We start from the raw sequence: 13,431 nt of genomic DNA, 5'->3' as shown, positions 1-13,431 counted from the left end.
TTTTAAAAAATTCATTCAAGCAATATGGCCGTCGCTGTCTAAACGAGCATTCGTTGCCCATCCCTAGTTGCCCTTGAGAAGGTGGTGGTGAGCTGCCTTCATGAACTGCTGCAGTCCATGTGGTGTAGGTACATCCACAGTGCTGTTAGGGAGGGAGTTCCAGGATTTTGACCCAGTGACAGTGAAGGAACGGCAATATAGTCCCAAGTCCGGATGGTGTGTGGCTTGTAGGGGATCTTTCAGGTGATGCTTTCCCATGTATCTGCAGCTCTTGTCCTTCTAGGTGGTAGCGATCACAGGTTTGGAAGGTGTTGCCGAAGGAGACTTCGTGAATTGCTACAATGCATCTGGTAGGTGTTACACACTGCTGCCAGTGTATGTCAGTGGTGGAGGGAGTGAAAGTTGAATGTGGTGGATGGGGTGCCAATCAAGCGGGCTGCTTTGTCCTGGATGGCATCGAGATTCTTGAGTGTTGTTGGAGCTGCACTCATCCAGGCAACTGGAGAGTATTCCATCACACTCCTGACTTGTGCCTTGTAGATGATAGATAGGCTTTGGGGAGTCAGGAGATGTGTTACTCTCCACAAAATTCCCAGCCTCTGACCTGCTGTTGTAGCTACAGCTTTTATATGGCTGGTCCAGTTCAATTTCTGGTCAATGGTAACCCCCAAGATGTTGATAGTGGGGGACTCAGCAATGGTAATGTCATTGAATATCAAGGGGCAATAGATAAATTCTCGCTTGTTGGAGATGGTCATTGCCTGGCACTTGTGTGGCGTGAATATTACTTGCTGAGAGTGCTGTACCCCTACATCCTCACCCCATGGGCAAGGAAGCTCTGGAGTCGGTGGGCCATCAGTATGGCTGTGCTGATTGCAAAATGGGGGTGCCAATCCAAGAAGGTGAGTTTGAGACTGCAGGTGCACAAGTTGCATCTGGCACACAGAGGCCATGATGCCCAGATGGCCAACATTGGATGCCTAGAGCTCTTCAGGAAGCATAGTTGGGATGAGGAAATGGGAAGTCCTAAACCCTTAAATATTTATGTGTTCTCATGAAGCTCAGAGTTAAGGTAAGGCATGAGGATCTCAGGAGGCCAGCAGCCTGGGAGCCTGACATCTCTGGGGGTTGGGGGGGGGGCGGGGTGCAGTTCTTAGAGGGTACAATGTCACATTATTCCCCTTGCATCCTCCAAAAAAATAAGTTGCTTATCATTTGTAAATTGTCTGTCAGATCAACTGGTGCAACCATTTGTCGTCACAATCTGCCCAGTTAGCAGACTTCCACCACATTCACAGCACATCTGTGTGAGCCCCCTTCCTGGTTTAGGGTGCAGCAAAAGCCACACAGAAGTGGCTGGATGTGTCACAAACCTCACTCCACTACAGCTTAAGGGAGTGCTATACATCTGAATTTTACACCCTGGGCTGAATTGCACTGTTGCAGCTGGATCCCAGCAATGGAGTAGAAAGGTGAGTGGGGTTGGGGGCTGCAAGCCCAGTTTTCAGGACCATCGGCTTTATCTTACAGGATTCAGGCAATCAGCTTGTTATCGTTGGGGCCACCATCTCTTTGAAGGACTGCTGCCTTAAGTCACACCACACTTCTGGCCAATGGAGGGCCAGAAGCTCAACAATCTCAGCAGTGCCACCTGGAAAAGTGGTCACTGCTGGGACTGCACTTGGAAGGCAAGGGTGCCATGGAAGGACACTGTCCTCTCTGCCAGCTAAGTGCGGAATATGGGTGCTGGGGCCAGTGAAGACAGGCCCTGGTGAGGGTGGTTGGTGAGAACAGGTGGCATCATTGCATTGTGATTGGCCATTGCTACCAAAGGCCCCTTTGAGGCCGAAGAAGAGGTGAATTAGAGCGTCCATCCCCAAGGCTGCAGGAAGGCCGGCAGGGTTCACTGGGCAGTTGCTACATGGCTGAGGGTCCATCCAATGCTGGTAAAATGTCAGTGGTGGCAGGAAGAGGTCCTTATTTGGACACTTAAGTGGCACAATTAGCCTCTGGGCTGGAGGGACACCCTCCACCTTCCCACCGCTGATAAAATAACACTTCACCTCTCCCCATCCATCTCACAGCCCATTCCCAGATGACTGGTCAAATCTTGCCCACTCTTTCTCATTAAATATGTTTGAAGTGGAATACTATGCCTCCTCCTTGACATGCAACCACATTTAGGGCTGTATTTTTTGTGCCCCCACCGGTTGTGTTTTGGGTGGGGTGGCACTTGAAATAGGGCTATAAAACACTTGGTGTGGTCAGACGGGCAGGAGCCTCTTTTTTTTAAAGAGTTCTTCAAAGGGTAAGAAGAAAGGTGGTGTTTGGTCTTTGAGAGCTGCCCTTTGCCAATTGCAGGGCAGTCCCCCCCTAAGATTGAAACCCCCTCTTCCTTCTTACCCATCTGCAGCCTTAAACCCAAACCCTCCCCCCAACCCTGTCCCCCTCTCTGACCTATCTAAACCCTCCATGCCCACGACCCCGGACTTACCCACTCCGGGGATCCATGGGTCTTCTGAACTTCTTCTCCTGCAGTTCCGGCTGCTGCCACTGACGTGTTCTTGGCGCTGCTGGGACTGATGAAGCTGCCATCCACTCCGATTGGCCGGCAGCTCCAGAGGACTGGATGTCCTCTATGGTGAGGGGTGGAAGTCCCACCTGGCCCTTGTTTAACCATCCTTCATGCGTTACTGCTGCAGGGCGGGTCCACGTGGAGTGTGTCAGCTCCACGCGAGCCATCCATCCCCCTTGTATTATGCAGCCTTTAATGTTGAAAAGCTGAGCAGACATCAGCCACATAACATATGTTTGACCATTACATTGACATGATCCATACTTCCGATAATCTGAAGAAAAGTGGAGCTAATCAGGCTACAAGTGCATTAGTTTTTTTTAAAATCAATGTTATACAATAGTATTACCCAGAAGGATAATGGCATATCACATTCATTGATCCAAATAGATCAATGAATCAATTAATCTGCATGAATAATAAGCTGTGCAAAATTATTTTAGTCATTGAAGCAACAGATTGATAGAGAACAGAGGCAACTTTCCATTTAAATCAGAGATCAGTGTCCTGACTAATAATGTGTTGATATCATACTGAATGAACACCAGCTGTTGTGGATTGTATTATTCATCCAATTTACTGTAAGTGTGAGTTGCCAAGCTATTTGCTAAGACCAAAAATAAATTTGAGTTTATTTTCTTATCACAGAAAGGCCAGCTGTCATCTGTAGGATTAGAACTGAATGAGCACGTCAATGCCAAGATATATGTTGTACTGTACCGCACCCACAATTCATGGTTTTACAGTATTTCTTTTGTTTTACATTTTCTGCCATTTTGTTTCCTCTTAATTGCCTGCTGATTTTTCACATGGGCCATACTAATTCCATGTCAACTATAAGTGTTAGTCCATGAATGGCTAACACTGCAATACGCTCTTTTCTCTTTCTTGGGGCAAACTGATTTTAAGTATCAAACTTAACTTTTTTAATAACTAGCGTGTCACTGGAATGCCTTTTGGATGCTGTGGAGGCCTGACATGATGTCCCCTACCCTTGCTCTGGCTGCAGGATGGACAGCGGTGTGACCAATTAGGCTTGGAAGGCGGTGGCAGTGGTGATCAGTGCTAATGCTGCACCAAAGAGCTTGGCCATCCAATGCAGATGGAGGATGAATAATCTCATCCGTGCAGTCAGGGTATGGCAACCATCTCATCATTCTAAACTCACACACTCAAGCCCATCACACGTTCACTGGCATCTCAGTCACTGCCAGTTCAAGGGACATCACCCATTCACTCATACACATACCTTCACATGTCCATCTGGCCTCATCTCCTCTGGAGACTGCCTCCTCAGCCCTCACCATCTTAAGGCCACTTGCACAGGTCAACATGTGCCCCCAAACACACCCTAGGATACCCTCCCTTCCCAGTACAGCCCTCGACCTGCGGCCTCTTCCCTTGCCTGAGGCCACTTCTCCCCCTTTGCCAAGCAAGCCCTAGCCCTGCAGCCATTGAAAAGCCTCCCACATATGGCTGATCAGGTAGATAGAGACCTGCTGTGAGCCCCCTAAAAGTGATGTGGTGCTGTCTGTGAAGCTTGGTGCTGATGACTGCGGGTGCTGATCAAAGCAAGGTAGGCAAACAAATCTTGAAGTCCTGAGCAAAGTGCAGCCCACCAGGGGCACGTTGCTTATGTGCTGTTGTGAAACACATTGGCATGTTTTCTCACCGACGTGAGTGGACGATTTGGCCATGGGGTGCTGACCTTATAATGATGTGCTGATGTATTACAATGAGGTTCCCGACATCCGATGGCGGAAAACGCTGCCTGCCATGGGCGGGCTGAGCGGACGCTTGTGAACTGGTTTTGCGCCATCGTGAAACTAATCATGCCATATTGTCCGCTCATGTCACCGAACACGTCCAACACTGGCGGGCATGGAAAATCCCAGCCAAAATTTCTGTGTTTTTGGTCCTCAATAACTAGGTCAAAATATTTTCTGCCAAATGTTACTTTTGAATATATTGTCGGTGGTTATCTAACGCAAAGTGCTTGAATGAAAAGCACTACATAAGAAAAAAGATTTTTGGCCTATTCTGATCATCTTTCTTTCCATGTTAAGTTGATACAATTTCAGAAAGAAATTTTGTTCCATTTGCTACTTATGCCGGTCATTCAACTGCATTTTGTTGGATGCAAGTGATGAAATAAACAAATCTAATCTGTCCCTGACCTTCCTACATCATTAAAGCAAGAGAACAATCCTTTTTAATGTACTATCTGAATTTACAATCCTTCATTTGATTTCTTTCAAAGTTAGCAAATATACTGCAACCACCAAAAACACCATACTCTAGACAGGAATAGACCATGAGTGATAAGGTTATGTCTTGATCTTTGTTTAAAAGATAGAGACCCCTCCTTTCTTATTACAAGGAAGAAATGGTTTCGCTGTGCGTGCAAGAACATTTCTTCCAGGGTAGAATTCCAGTGTTGTGCCACAAAAGAGAGTTGATACATGCATGGGTGTGGCTATTAATGTGGGAAAACAAAATGGTGTTTATACCACCATGCAGAACAAACAAGGTGCTTCAAGTCTCGGTGAGGCACATTATTGGGCTGAAGATTACTCCTGGCTTCTGGACCTTGATGTTGGGGCAAAAAGCATTGGCATTCAAGTCGCATCTGCTGGCAGCGGGACCAAGTTCAACCATTATACTACAGGCGCTCTTCTAATTGTCCGATTAAGGCTGATGGGCGGGTTCCAGATGATGCAGACCCAGTCAAATGGCCAGCAGCTCTGAAGCCTCGGCAGCACTACTGGGAGAGGAAGACCCCTCCGGGGTGATCACTGGAGCTGCCTTTCCTGCCCACAACTCCCACTTTGGACCACGGATCCTTCAGCTCTGAGGATCCCCTGGGCTGCCCCAGTCAGACTGCCTCCTTGAAGCTGGTAGCCTCCCTATGTGGCTAGGGGGTGTCCCTGGCATATAGTAAAATGTCCATGGTCCCTTTAAATAGCCCTTAATAGGAACTTTAACATTGAAAATCTGCTGCCTGCCTCCTTGGTGCGGGCTGACCTATATCTCACCGCTGGGAAAATTCTCTGGTGGTGGGACTGTGTCGGTGAGGCATCATGACCGGCTTACCCACCTCCTAGCCTGCCACCAGGGGGCCGGTAAAATTCTCCGTAATATCATGGCGCCCAAGCCAACATGAGTTAAAAATAGAATTCAGCCCAAAAATGGCATAAAATGTAAAAACTCACCAATAAACCACATTACCGTTTCCCAAATATCAGTGTTTTTGATGGAGAATTAGCCTGGACTTGGTAAATAATTCGCATTTCTATGATAATGTTAGCCAGCAGAACCATTTGAAAGAGCAATTGAACTAGGCTGACAAGTTTATGATAGCCCAGAAATTCCTGTATTTGATCAATAAATGGCATCCATTGTTGGCTGGTCTTGCCTTCTATCCCTGTTTAATTGCTATAATATTTTGTGCCATAAATTGCTGGAAGTGTGAGATTGGAGACTGCGCAGCCATTTCTACAGGAAATGAACAAGCAAGCAACTGTGTAACTCCTTGACAAATTAGATTTAAGCATTGTGAAATTAACAGCATGAGGTCTGCACAAGGAATTGTAAGTTTTTGAGTGGATGAATTTAATGTCAGGTCAGGTACCGAAAGAGAAATAAAGAAAGAGAAAGAAAGATTAGATTGAGAGAGAAAAAAAGAGACAGGAAAAAACAAGTTTTAACAATTTAATTCTTTTTAAAAATCAAGTCATTAGACTGAATGCTTGACTTAACCTTCTGTAGCAAGTTTATTTCGTATCTACTGTACAAGTACAAACTTCACTATATTCAATACATTTGAAGGGGGCGACAGCAAGATGAAGCTAATAGCAGAACGGCACATCTCCAGTAACTTGGCGATTTCTATGTTTAATTACGCATCTGTGCTGTGGCATTTGCACATCCCAAGCAGTGATTAATCTCACTGACAGCAGTTTTTTGACGTGGAACACAGCAGAATATTAAACACATAAAATGTAAATCAGAACCCTGTAACTGCAATTGGACAACGTTCATGGTTCATATGTTGAACACTTCATAGTTTCTTTTGCTAAATAGTTGCTGGAAATAAAATGGACCTTATTTATAAGTTCCCCTGCTCCTCTTACGTGAGTTTTCTCTGATTTTTCTCCTTGTTTCATATTTTGGACTCCTATCCTTGGAATTCTATTCAGACTCTCTCTGAACGGCACAGCTATGATTGGTAACTCAACGTGGAGGAATGTGTGTGGCCAGGACCCAAGTCTTATCATTCAATGCAGTGCAGGATGGTGCCCTAATCTGCTATAGCATTGTAAATGCCTGGGTATGTTTATGGAGTTGAATTGTTCCATTTATAGTCAAAATATTTGACTTAAAAAGGGAAATGTAGTTTGGAACATGAGTTAATAACATTCTCAGCTATTTTCCCCGGTTACAATACAGGTCCTTGAAACAGACTGCGGAAAACTTAACCAATTGCAGCATTTGATGGAAAAGATTATTTGAATTGAAAGACTCAACAATCATGTTACCTCAGTTTAGTATATTGTTGTTTAAAATGTGCCAATGATCACTTTAACGAAACAAATTTAGATCTATACTCATTGCAGTTCAACATAATTTGGTAATGGAATACCAGGCTCTGGTATTAAACTCATCACACATGAGACATGACACCACTGACCATTACAACTAAGTTTTATAAATTAGAACTATTAGCAAATGAACTTTGTCAGCTGTGAGTTTGCAGAGTTATTCCAGTCCCAAACACCAGCACTGTGGACAGTAACTGATTCTACATGCTCGAAGTCAATTCAGGCTGTGATGTCTGGTGAATCACTAGCCTGGAATGTAGCACATGGAAGCTGGGGCTGACATTGTTAGGGTCAATTGCTTCACAGTGAGGGCTGGAACCAAAACATTAAAAGGTCTACATTTTGTTAGCATCTGTTTTTCTTTAATTGTGTTCTGGGTAAAAATAGCCAGAAGGGAATTCCTACTTAGCAGAGGCATTTACGTTGCCAAGTAGCGTAATCTCACTGCAACAAAACCACCTACCATGATTAAATGATTCTTCTGCCTGCGGACCCCTTTCATTGTTGGCTTAAATGCTAGTTTTTGCATGTATTCTATCTAACATAAAACTACAATGCCTCATGTATCTTGGTAACATTTCACTGAAGTGCCAGGTTCAGTTACTGTTACTAACTTAAGAACATAAGAATTAGAAGCAGGATGGTCCACCCTGTCCACCGAGTCTGCTCCACCACTCAATATGATCATGGCTGATCTTGGGCTTCAACTTCGTTTTCCCACCCATTCCCCATATCCCCTAATTCCCTGAGAGATTAAAAATCTGTCTTTACCAGCCTTAAATTTATTCAATGATAAAGCATCCACAACCCTTGGGGTAGAGAATCCCAAAGATTCATAACCCTTTGAGTGAAGTACTTTCTGCACATCTCAGTCCTAAATGATTGGTACCTTATTCTGAGACCATGCTCTTAAATTCCCCGAGCAACAGAAACAATTTCTCAGCGTCCACCCTGTTGAGCCCTTTCAGAGTTTTGTAGGTTTCAATGAGATCGCCTCTCGTTCTTCTATACACCAGAGAATATAAGCCCAATTTACTTAGTCTCTCATCACAGGACAACCCCTTCAACCCAGGTACCAGTTTAGTGAACCTTCGTTGTACGACCTCCAATGCAAGTAATGTGGAGACCAAAACTATACACAGTACTCCATATGTGATCTCACCAAAACCCTGTGCAACAGTAGCAATAAGTCTTTATTCTTGTACTACAATTCCCTAGCAATAAAGGCCACTATGCCATTTGCCTTCCTAATTGCTTGCTGCTCCTGAATGCTAACTTTAGGTGTTCTTTGTCCAAACTCACCCAAGTCTCTTTGAACATCAACACTTAAAAGTTTCTCACATTTTAAAAAATATTCTGCTTTTCTATTCTTACGACCAAAGTGAATAACTTCACACTTCTCTATATTATACTCCATCTGCCATCTTGTTACCTATTCACTTAACTTGTCTATATCTCTTTGCAGCCTCTCTGTGTCCTCCCCACAACTTATTGTTCCATCTAGCTTGGTCTCATCAGCAAACGTAGATACGTTACTCTCTGGCCAGAATTTTCGGCTCGGTGAGCGAGGATGGGGCCCGCTCGCTGAGGCATAAAATGACACGGGGTGATGTTGGGTGTGCATCCTGACATCACCGCGCGTCATTTAGAATTTCAGTTTGGCGGGCGCGCAGCCGAACTGTCAAAGGCCTATTGAGGCCATTTAAGTATCAATTAAAGTTATTAACTGAGCTGTCCATCCAACCTTAAGGTTGGCGGGCAGGCGAAGAGCCCAGGCGGCCTTAGCATTTTTCATGGAATCTCATCCATGGTGAAATGAGGCTTCATGAAGGATTTATAAATTAAATAAATTTTTTCATTAATGTTTCTTGACATGGCCCAGCTCATGTGACATGTCACATGAGGGGACACGTTTTAAAATATTTTATTTTCTTTATTTAAATTTTTAAACCTTAAACTAATCATTTCCGCATGTGCAAAAGAGCTCAGGCCCCGACTCAGGGAACCGCCCCTCCCCCCACCCCCCTACCCCCCGCCCGCATAGGGAGTGCTCAGCACATCACGTTGGGCAGGTCTTAATTGGCTCGCCCACGTAAAATGGTGGTGGGGACCCGATCAGGGGCACCAATTGGGTTTGCACCCGCTCCTGCCCGCCCCTGCACAACCCCCTTAATGGGGGGGAATTCTCCCCTCTGTCTTTTCATCGAAGTAATCAATATGGATTGTAAGGAGCTGAGGCCCCAGCACTGATCCCTGCAGCACACCACTATTTGCTGTCTGCCAACTTGAAAAAGCCCTGTTTATGCCCACTCTCTGTTTCCCATCTGTTAACCAATCCTTTCTCTGTGCTAATATGTTATCCCCAATTCCCTAAGCCCTTATATTGCCTATTAACCTTATATGTAGCACCTTATTGAATTGCAGTTTGGAAATCCAGGTATACTACATCTACTGGTTCCCATTTATCTACCTTGTACTAGTACGAGATACACCCTCAAAAAAACTCTAATAAATTTGTCAAACAGGATTTCCATTTAGTAAAGCCATGTTGACCTGTTCTATTCATTCTATGCTTTTCTAAGTGCATTGTTAAGACTTTCCTAATAATAGATTACAGCATTTTTCCAGCAACTGAAATTAGGCTAACTGTCCTGTAGTTCACTTTATTCTCTCTCCTTCCTTTATTGAAAAGCAGTATAACATTTGCCAACTTCCAGTTTAGTGGGACCGTTCCTGAATCTAAGGAATTTTGGAAAATCATAGCTAGCACATCTCTGTATCTATCTCTTTTAGAACCCTAGGATGTAGGCCATCTGGTCCCGGGGATATGACAGATTTTAGCCTCTTAAGTTTCTCCTAAACTTTATCTCTGCTGATATTAATTTTCCTAATTTCTTCGCTCTTAATAGCCCCTGGGTTATTATCTATTTTTGGTATGGAACTTGTGTCTCCTATTGTGAAGACAGATACAAATTGTTGACCTATTGTTGGTTAGTCTCATAGTACAGATGACTCTTAAGTTAGACCTGGCTACCAGACATGTAGCTTTACATTATATAGGATTATGCAATCAACTGATAAAAAAAACTCCAGCTAAAAGGTGAATGAGAAGAGTTATGTACATTTTAAGATTAAAAAGTTTGTGAGTGTTTCAGATTTGATACATCTAGTTGAGAATGAGTCTTAACTTCTTCTAACTAAACATCAAAAATACTGAAACCTTTGTATTTGGCCTCCGCTACAAACCCTGCTCCCTCACTTCTGACTCGATCTTCCTCCTCAGCCACTATCTCAGCCAGAAGCATAATTTTTGACCCCATCATTCAATTTTATTTTCATGTCCTTTGCATCATATCCACTGATTCATAACATTGGACATTACCTCAACACTGAAACTGTCACACATGCCTTAGCCACGTTCAAACTCAACTAGTCTAATCTGCTCCTTTAGCCTCCCATCCTCTATAGCCTCCAAGTTATGCAAATTCTGCTGCTCATATCCCATCTTACATCAAATTCTTTTCACCTGTCATCATGTGCTCATTATCTTCTGGGCTCCTCTCCTGGTCCCCCGATGCCTCATATTTAAAATTCTTTCCTGCGTATTTAAATATGGGAACCTGCAAGTTCCCCTCCAAACCACACACCAGCCTGACTTGGAACTATATTGCTGTTCCTTTATGGTCTCTAGATCAAAATCCTGGAACTCCTTCCTGAACAGCACTGTGGGTATACCTACATCACATGGACTGCAGTGATTCAAGAAGACGGCTCACCACCACCTTTTCAAGGGCAGTTAGGGATGGGCAGTAAAAATGCTGGCCCAGCCAGTGATGCCCATATCTTGTGAAACAATAAAAATAATTTAAAAAATACCTTAATGGATTGACCTCCACTCACTTTCTCCAGGCCTACAACCTCTGTAACACCAGCATTCAGTTTCCTCAGATTTGGCTGAAGCGCCTTAGGGCGTTTTCCAGTTTTTAAAATTCATATATAAACAAAATTTGCTGTTGAATAAAAACTAACAGCTGCCAAAACTATTCTTCTACTTAGGTCCAGATTTTCACTCCCGGTTTGGCTGAGCAAAGTCGGAACATTTTCTGGCCCCATGAACCCAAACCAGGAAGAAGAGGCCGGGAAGGTCTGATTTTCGCTCCTGGAGTCGGGTGTGGGGGTGGAGTGAGGTGGGGCAGTGGAGGGAGGTGGGTTGGGCCTCTGTTGGCATTTTCGTGCATACAGAGAGGCTCTTCCGTCAACATCAAAATTCAGGCCTTAATTTCCGCCATGTTTGCTTTCTCTACATTACAGCAGTACCTACATTACTTCAAAAACGACTTAATTGGCTGCATTGGCTTAATTGTGTGCTTTGGGACTTCCTCAGATAAGACAAGGTACTATAAACTGCAAGTTATTTCATTCTTTAAAGCTGTACATACAAAACGCTGGACTATAAAACATTTAGATGTCATAGCAGATAGATTTTACTTTTTAAGTCACGTATCATTTTGAAAGTGATTTTCATAAGAATACAACTTAACCAAAGATGAAAACTATTACATGTTTCCTTTTACAGTAACAAAAGAAAAGCTTGTTATTTCTGATCAAATGGGAATTCTTTCACATGTATTTGAGCAGAAGAACTTAAATATTTACAATAAGCTATCCAGGATTTATTAAATGCATACTCAATGCCTTCTAGTTACATTGTGCTCCTAACAGTTTTAACCCTTACTGTCCATGTTGCATGGTGTTCTGAGTTTTGTACAAGAACTACACATTTATTAGCAATACACAACAAAAATTCAATCTGTTAGACCTGGAGCTGTAGTTTGTGAAACATTCTGGACATTGTCTAGCAATTATGTGTCAGACCAGAGGGAATGGTTAGGCCTAGCAAGACCTGAATTTTACCGAAAACTTTGCCCTGGCCAGCATTCCAAACAGAATGTTTGGTCAGCTGGATAGGATCTTCTCCAGATTTATCTGAGTGGTAAACAGCATCTGTACTTTTCCCCCCTTTGAGGCTTTGGGTGGGACAGTGTTATCAAATGTTCAGTAATATTTTTAGGCAATATATATTATATTTATATTTAATTATATCTGGTGACAATGTCAGTGAGTAATAAATTGAAAACTTGCTTCCAATTTGTGGATGAAACTTGGTATCCTGTCAAATACCAAGAACTTAGACACAAAACCAATTGCTTAGTTTATTTTATATTGAGACTATGGGCTGAATTTTGCCGTTGGCAAGCAGAAGGCAGGGCTTGTTCACTGATGCACAAAATGATGCGGGATGACATCGGGCGGAACCCCCGACGTAACCCCGCCCCATTTAAATACTCAGGAAGGCGGGGGCACAGCAAAATCAGCTGCGGGCCCGCTGACCTGTCAATAGCTAATTGAGGCCATTGACAGGATCATTAAAACAATTAAAGGACCTGCCCGTCCAACCTTAAGGTTGGTGGACAGGCCAGAAGCCCCGGCGGGGAATAGAAAAAACATGAAACCTCATCCACCGGCAGGATGAGGTTTCATATAGGGATTTAAAAAGTTTAATAAAGTTTTAGTGTACATTATGAACATGTCCCATGACATTGTCACATGAGGGCTACATGTTAAGGATTTTTTTTTTCTATTTTTAATGTTTTTAGAACTGTCAACGATCTCCCTGAGGTAGCTGTCTTGCTTTTGGGGAATTCCCCCAGCCCGCACAGGAAACGCATAGCGCTTCTTGCTGGATGTCACGCTGGGTGGGCCTTAATTGGCCTGCCCACATAAAATGGCAGCAGGGCCCGCTTCTCTGGCGGGGATCAGCTCCCCGCCCGCCGGAGATTGGGTCGGGCCAGCCTGCCTGGAAGGCAGAAAATTCTGCCCAATGAGATTATATAAATTCAAACCTACTTGACTCCATTCACTTCTCATTCTGACTTTTAGTGAGATGTGTTCAATCCCATTTTTCACTCCTAGAAGCACAGTGCTTGAAGTGGTCAGCCTGTTTATTATGCAATACATCAACTGAGTCTTTAGACCAGACTGAGCATGCACTGGTTGGAATAGAGTCTTTGATCTCTATAAATAATTCCTTACTGAAGCACCTCAGGTGGAGATTGTTTGCTTTGCATAAAATTGACGATGAAGCTCTATTTCAAATTTCTCAATTACTGATAAGGTGAGAAGTGAATTTGAAGAGTCCAAAGATCACAGCAGAGTGTTGACACCATCTTGCTGGGCTATGGTTGTCAACTTTAG

At 43.7% G+C, this 13,431-nt stretch overlaps 2 long non-coding RNA genes across 2 annotated transcripts in view; one reads left to right on the top strand and one right to left on the bottom strand.

Annotated features, from left to right (window-relative positions):
• Positions 1 to 11,114, bottom strand: part of LOC121293275 — a 45,490-nt gene extending 34,376 nt beyond the window's left edge. Inside the window, exon 1 of the long non-coding RNA XR_005946475.1 lies at positions 11,053 to 11,114. This is a non-coding gene — a long non-coding RNA (uncharacterized LOC121293275). The remainder of the gene's footprint in view (positions 1 to 11,052) is intronic.
• The window catches only part of LOC121293274, a 140,413-nt gene that overhangs the window by 48,451 nt on the left and 78,531 nt on the right, over positions 1 to 13,431 (top strand). The window lies entirely within an intron of this gene.

The sequence above is a fragment of the Carcharodon carcharias genome, chromosome 21 (genome assembly GCF_017639515.1).
Source record: "Carcharodon carcharias isolate sCarCar2 chromosome 21, sCarCar2.pri, whole genome shotgun sequence".
Classification (NCBI taxonomy): Eukaryota; Metazoa; Chordata; class Chondrichthyes; order Lamniformes; family Lamnidae; genus Carcharodon; species Carcharodon carcharias.
This window is presented reverse-complemented; position numbering and strand designations above follow the sequence as displayed.